The following is a 7,291-nucleotide window of genomic DNA, read 5'->3' as shown; positions in this document are numbered from 1 at the left end:
GGCCTGTAGTTGCATATAGGCGATTTATCTCCCTTTTTGAAAACAAGAGCAACGTTTGCCTGCCCCCAAGCAATAGGCACAAAACCAGTGTCTACCGACTTATTGAATATTTCTGTTAACTGGTCGCAGCTTTCAAATTTACACTCTTTAAGCACTCTCGGAATTTTTTCGTCAGGACCCGGGGATTTTGTAGCTTTAAGTCTTTCAATCTGTTTGACTACTACCTTACTAATGCAGAAATTAGATAGTCTGCTTCCTTCATCCCCACTGAAAATCGGATCGCAGTCAGGTGCCTTATCTTATCTCCCCTTAGTAAAGACCGAGAGAAAATATTTGATAAACGCCTCACTCATTTTTCATCCGATTCTATCATGACGTCGTCGTCATTTTTAATTGGGCCCATCCTTTCCTTTTTTTCTGTAGAGATGAAAGAAGCCTTTTGGGTTGGCTCTCGTTTCTTTGGCAACCTTAATTTCGCAGTTACGTTTCGATGTGTGCGTGTTCTTTTTAGCCAGTCTTACCATATCGTTATATTTAGATCTAAGGTGTGTTTCCCCGCTTTTCATTCTGGCGTAAAGTCCTCTTTTCAATCCGATCTCATATTTCAGCCTGTCCGTCACCCATTTGGAAATATTACTATTCTAACGTATTGACTTGAGGGGAGTAAATCTATTTTGTGCATTTAGAATTAAAGCTGTTAGGTTACTGTACAATTCATCCAAATCTCTGACCGGGCTGTCGACTTCGCGCTTGTAAGTGACCTGACCCAAGGTACGCATATTACTTGACTGAGTTGATGATGTGTGGATTGACCATGTACCTTACACACCGCTTGGTCGGTCTCGTAAGTGACCTATTGTCTTAAATTCTTTTCCATCATATCAAAATTGGCTCTCCTGAAGTCCGGTACTAGAATGTTATTCGTACTATTTAATTCTTCCCAATTAATATTAAATCTTATTTCTTGATGAGCGTTAGAGCCTAGACTATCTCACACTTTTATGTTTCTCGTTAGGTGTTCATTATTAGTCCAGAGTATTCTCTCCCCTCGTAGAATCGGTAATGTTTTGTTTTAGGAAATTATCCTGCACCATTTCTAAGAAATTTTGCGCTTCCCAAAGAAAGAGCTTGCCAACAGGTCTTTCAGTCCATAACCCATATCTAGGTCGAATGGAAAAAAAATATATATATACATATATATATGTATATATATATATATATTATATATATATATATATATATATATATATATATATATATATATATATATATATATATATACATATATAAGCCCCTTTGGTCTGTACTGTCTGTAACACACGCACACATACACACAATACACTCTGTACGTGTATTCATAGTTTTATTGTTTTGCCCGGGTTCTTTATCCTATGTGGGCATTCCAGGCTATGTATCCTACGGCCACAGCTCAGGCTCACCGTTTCATGGGGTCCATCTTGTAGTCACATTCATGGGGTCCCGTTATCGACCCCATGACCATGTCCATGTACCCTTCCCCCTTACTCATAATATGGCACATTCATCCGTCTGTCCTATGCCCGTATTCCCGGTTTTGAATCCTATGACAGCAAGTCATGTTTTATCTCGTAGTTGCGCGTCTGTTTTGTTCCAACAGGTGCGCGCACAAAATAGATAGATAATTGAATGAATAACATAAGAAATGACTAAATAAAAGTACATAGAATAGAATTAAGTGAAATAAGAATAAATTAACAATAACAATGATATTTTGTACCATGTCATTGTTTCGTTGTTGTTGTTGTTGTTGTTGTACTCCATTGCCGAACCATAACTTGTTGTGCCCACAGTTTCCGTCAACCACCACCTCCCCCTCCTCCACTCACTACTCCCCCTCCCCCTATCACAACCCACCACTCTCCCCCCACCACCACCCACCGCCTTTCACTTTCCCTCCACCCACCACTCCCCCTCCCCTCCTCTACCCACCACTCCCCTTCCCCTTCTCCACCCACCACTCCCCCTCCCCCTCTTCCACACACCACTCCCCCTCCCCCTCTTCCACACACCACTCCCCCTCCCCCTCTTCCACCCACCACTCCCCCTCCCCCTCTTCCACCCACCACTCCCCCTCCCCTCCTCCACCCACCACTCCCCCTCCACCCACCACTCCACCTCCCCGCCACTCCTCCCCCTCCTCCTCCACCCACTACTCTCTCCCACCACCACCCCTACCACCTCCTATCACCCCTACCACCTCCTACCAGCCCCACCCTGGGAGATGCCCTTGGCTGAATAAAACCGCTTGGCTCAAGATAGAGTAGATTATATCTTAGAGAAGGAGTTTAAAGGGGAGAAGATCCTGGAAGGAGAGCAAGGATGGGTGGGGGACCATAACCTTTGCCTTATTCTAGTGAATTGTATTTCATTTTATCCAATTTAGTTCACTTTTTATTTCCTTTCGTTTTGAAGGTGATGAGGTTGTCACACTCTTCAAAGGTTAACACATCACATTTTCCTCCTCCTCCTCCTCCTCCTCCTCCTCCTCCGCCTCCTCCTCCGCCTCCTCCTCCCCTCCCTCTTGCAAACACAACGCAACCTCCTACCTCCACCTCCACCGCCTCCTTCCACCGCCGGCGGCGCCCCTCCCCCCTCACTACCTCCTCCTCCTCCTCCTCCTCCTCCTCCTCGGCCCCCTCCTCCTCTTCCTCGGCCTCTTCCTCCGCGCATCTCCTGACAGCCTCCGCCTACCCAATCATCCTATCTCCCTTCCCTTCCCCTCCCTTCCCCTTCTTTCCCCTCATTCCCCTACTTTCATCCTCCGAACGCCCTTCCTACTCCTCACGGTCCTCCTCCTCCTTCTCCTCCATCCTCCTCCTCCTTCTCCTCCTCCTCCTCACGGTCCTCCTCCTTCTGCTCCTCCTCCTCCTCCTCTTCCTCCTCCTCTTCCTCCTCCTCCTCCTCCTCTCGCCTGTCCGACGTGCTACACCTGCCACAGACTGCACCCAGGAAGCAGTGATGCCCCGAATACACTGTACAGTGTAATACGTTGCAATGCACTGCACACCCATAATCCCACCGGGCACTGCACGTGGTGACTGCACTGCGCACAGTGCTTGCTCCAAGCACTGGCGTAATATACATGCTCAGGGTAATGGTCGATACATGCTCAATATATGTTCATATATGCTCTCCACCTGTACAAATATCAGTTTCCAGAATGCCCAATGTTGTGTCTTATCTATGCTCAATACACACCCTTGTACATACGCTGTACATGCTCAGAGCATTACTTTGTACAAGCAGGGGTTATTGTGCATTTAGGTAATTACCTAAGTCAGACTTGGCATTTTTTCATTTGTATGTAATTTAGATACTTAAGTATTCGTTAACTTTCTTAAACGGATTGTGGAAAAAATAATAATGGATAAATGAAATATTTATTTGCGTATTCTTATATATTATGGAACATGTTTTAGTGCCCAAAATACCTATATATACGTTCAATGTGAATATTAGATTATGTACATAAGTGTATGCATCATAAATACAGACAACTACTAATGTGCAATCCAATTAGTGGACACTAGTGATGTTGTTGTGTTTGTTGTCGTCGTCGTTGTTGTTGTCGTCGGCGTTGTTGTTGTTTTCGCCATTGTCTTGCTGTCTTGTCGTCGTTGTCGTTGTCGTCTTGTTGTGGTTGTTTTCATGTTGTCATTATCATTGTTGTTGTTGTTATTGCTAATCATGTTATCGTTGTTGTTGTTGTTGTTTTTGTTGTTGTCGTCGTCGTTGTTGTTGTCGTTGTTGTTTTCATTGCCTTAATGTCGTCGTCGTTAATGTTGTCGTTGTTCTTGTTGTTGTTTATTGTCGTCTGTCACTCTACACTGTTAAAGACCTTACATTTTTTTAATTCTCCTAATGTCCAACAGGTGGTGTTGATGCATAAATTCATCTGAAATACCACTAACAGCTGGTGATAATATCCACAAGTGTCCGGAATAACTTTTAGCAGGTGATGATAATATAATATGCAAAAATGAGCCCAAATATCACCGACAGACGGTGACAATGGTAATTATGTCAATTCCTCACGTTTCTCAAATAGTGGAGGTAAAACGAGTTTGTATTTAATAAAAGTTAATTATTAAAATGTTGCACAACAGTATGTCAAGTCCGACAACTTTGCTTTGAGTTCTGAATTGACGGTCAGTATGGCATTTCCAAATATCATAAATGAATAATCAAGTAAATAAATTAATAAATTAACAATTAGATAGATAGATAAATGAAATAAGAAATAGATAGATAATAGAAAAAGTAAACACAATAAAGTATTATAAAAACAAACGGAGAAATTACGATATATATACAACCGACGAGCACATGAAAAAAGATATAAATATAATTATTTATCAACGGATCCTTTTCCCAACTTGAGAAACACTCAACTAACCTAACCTAACCTAACCCACGCTAACCTAACTTAACCGAACATAAACTTGCCTTTCTTTGACAAATTGTCAAAAATAATCATGGCGCGTGGAGTTCATGAACAATTGCGACATCAAAATCTCGACTTCATAAGATAATGCGCAACATTTCAATCGGAATTTGTATAATTTATTCATCATGTCTTAACTTAATAAGAACAATTTCCGTATTTTCTAATTCATTTTTATCTTTTGAATAACCAAAAATCATTCCTATTCTTGGTCTCCCAAATGACTCTCACGCAGCGGACGAGAGTTACCAGCTACCATTTTATTTCGATTTTTTTCATCTCGTTTGGACTGGATATTTGTATTGCATAAAAATTAGTAATATTTAATACAAATTGTAAGTCAGGTTTGATAATAATGAATTTATTCATCAAGTAAACTCAGAGAAATAACGGTCACCAAAGAGTAGTTTCTTTTTTGGAAATACGAATTTGTTGTCGACTTGAAACGGAGTTTTCTACAGGTTTCGCTTTGATGATAATTTTATAGCTGATATGCTTGCAAATTATGTAATTATTAAATTAATTATATGAATTTCCATATGTTATGTAACACTGTCAAATACAGAAAAAAATTATGCGAAGTGTTTTCTTTATCATTATTATTATCATTATTATTATTTATTATTATTATTATTATTGTTATTATTACTATTACTGTTGTTGTTATCATTATCATCATTATTGTTAGTTATTATCATTATTATTATTACTAATTTCCAGTTCAGAGGGGTCAAGATCAATCAACAATCAACAATGAATAAAATCGTTTGTCATGTCCGGTGTCCCCTAGTTGGAAAACTCCACGCCCACTTAGCGACCCCAGCGCAGGATCACCGGCTTAACCCCTATTCTGTAACCAATTCTCAGGTGGATAAGGGGCCAAAATTGATTAACTAACTCGATAATTGATAAGCAATTGATTAAATAGATGTAGAAATGAAAAAACAAACAAGCAAATCAGTCAATAAATAAGTGATTTGATTTGATTTCTTTACTTATTTTACCATGTGTGTTATTTATTTATTTGTCAATCTATTTGCTTGTCTATTTATGTATTTATTGTCTAATTATCTTTTTTCATTTATATTTGTTTATTGATTTGCATTCATTCATTTATATATTTGCATATTTATATATTTACTTTTTTATTTATTTACACTTATTTATTTATATGTTTATATATCTATAGATATCTATTTATACATTAATTAATTAATTAATTTTATTTTTTCAACCAGTTGTCGTCCAAAGATTGGTTTCAGTTCAAGGCCTAGTAACAACCAAAGTCAAAGACAAACAAACTACGTTAAGTAAAATTCAGCCAAGTTAAATATGAGGTGTTAATTAGCCAAGTGATATATTTGACTAATTACACTCCTGTTGCTCTCTTTAGCAAATGCGCCGAAGAAAAATTGCAAAGAATTTGGGCCATATATTGTGTCAAACTGTCAGAGCACAAACAAGACTTATAAAATACATGAACTTGGAGTACATAGATTTGGTGTACATGTGCGAAGAGTACATGTACACTTGGAGTAATGAACATCGAGTACGTAGACTTCTAGCACATGTACGTGGAGTACATAGACATGGAGTACATGTGCATGAAGTATATGTACGTGGACTACATAGACTTAGTGTACATGTACGTGGAGTACATAGACTTGGTGTACATGAACATGGAATACATAAACATGGTGTACATGTACGTGGTGTACATAGACTTACTGTAGATGTACATGGAGTACATAATTCTTGTGTATATGTACGTGGAGTACATAGACTTGGAGTACATAGACTTGGTGTATATGTACGTTGAGCACATAAACTTGGTGTACATTTACGAGGTATACATAGACTTAGTGTAGATGTACGTGGATTACATAGACTTGGTGTACATGTACGTGAAGTACATAGACTTGGTGTACATGTAAGTGGAGTACATAGAGGGTACATGACCATGGGATTATCTGAATACAATTGTCTGGCTTGAATTCGAGATTAAGTATACAATGGCCTCGCCAGACGATTTTATTCAGTTGCGATACGTTCTAAAGCAGGTCGCACACGAACACAACCAGTTGCATGAAACCAATTGCAACTGACACATTGGTTTCTTTCGAAACTGAGGTTGATTTGCTAGAAGGTATGCCACATCCCAAAAGGACTACTTGGAGCGCACAGACTATAGTGACTGCCACTCCCCCTGGCTATCCAAAACCTCAGACAACTGGTGATAGTAAAAGGTTTGAAAGAAATAGTCTACTATTGACAATTTTCCTTTGTCTAAAGACGCACAAGGGGCGGAACCGGATTGAAAGGTGTAAAAACTTGATGGGAAAAAAAAAACACAAAACTCACCATCCCGCTCTCAAGCAGTGGGAAGTGAGAAACCCCTGATAAGGCGAAGCCCTGCCAGTTGCGGCAACACGCTTTTTTTTTTTTTTTTTTTAAGGCCGATGTTTGGGTCACCTCCCCACTTGGCCAGGACAGTCAGGAACCAACGCGAGAAGCCCGCGGTGGGTCCCGGGAACCGAACTCACGACCCCCTGATGATGAGTTCGACCCGGTATCCACTGAACTGAACAAGTGGTGGCTACATTTAAGAGTCCAGATTATACACTCTTGTTAGAGAGTCACTCTGGAGGAAGATAAAACAAAGAGAGAGATAAAGATAAGAGCGTTATCAGGGAACTTTTGGTCTTTATCGCGTCGTACTCTGTCACCTGCTCGACCTCTCGGGACAATAAAACCGTCTCCCGAAACCAGAATAAAGTCTCTAAAGAGGGTCATCACACTGGGCTAGTT

General features: G+C 40.0%; 1 long non-coding RNA gene across 1 annotated transcript in view; it reads right to left on the bottom strand.

Moving 5' to 3' along the window:
• LOC143021261 (uncharacterized) overlaps window positions 1–208 on the bottom strand; it is a 10,611-nt gene extending 10,403 nt beyond the window's left edge. Inside the window, exon 1 of the long non-coding RNA XR_012965981.1 lies at window positions 1–208. This exon is cut by the window's left edge and continues 116 nt beyond it. This is a non-coding gene — a long non-coding RNA (uncharacterized LOC143021261).
• Between the last annotated feature and the right edge of the window lie 7,083 nt (window positions 209–7,291).

The sequence above is a fragment of the Oratosquilla oratoria genome, chromosome 41 (genome assembly GCF_046742065.1).
Source record: "Oratosquilla oratoria isolate Oo_2021 chromosome 41, ASM4674206v1, whole genome shotgun sequence".
Lineage (NCBI taxonomy): Eukaryota > Metazoa > Arthropoda > Malacostraca > Stomatopoda > Squillidae > Oratosquilla > Oratosquilla oratoria.
Note: the sequence above shows the minus strand (reverse complement) of the source record. Positions and strands in the feature narration are given on the sequence as shown.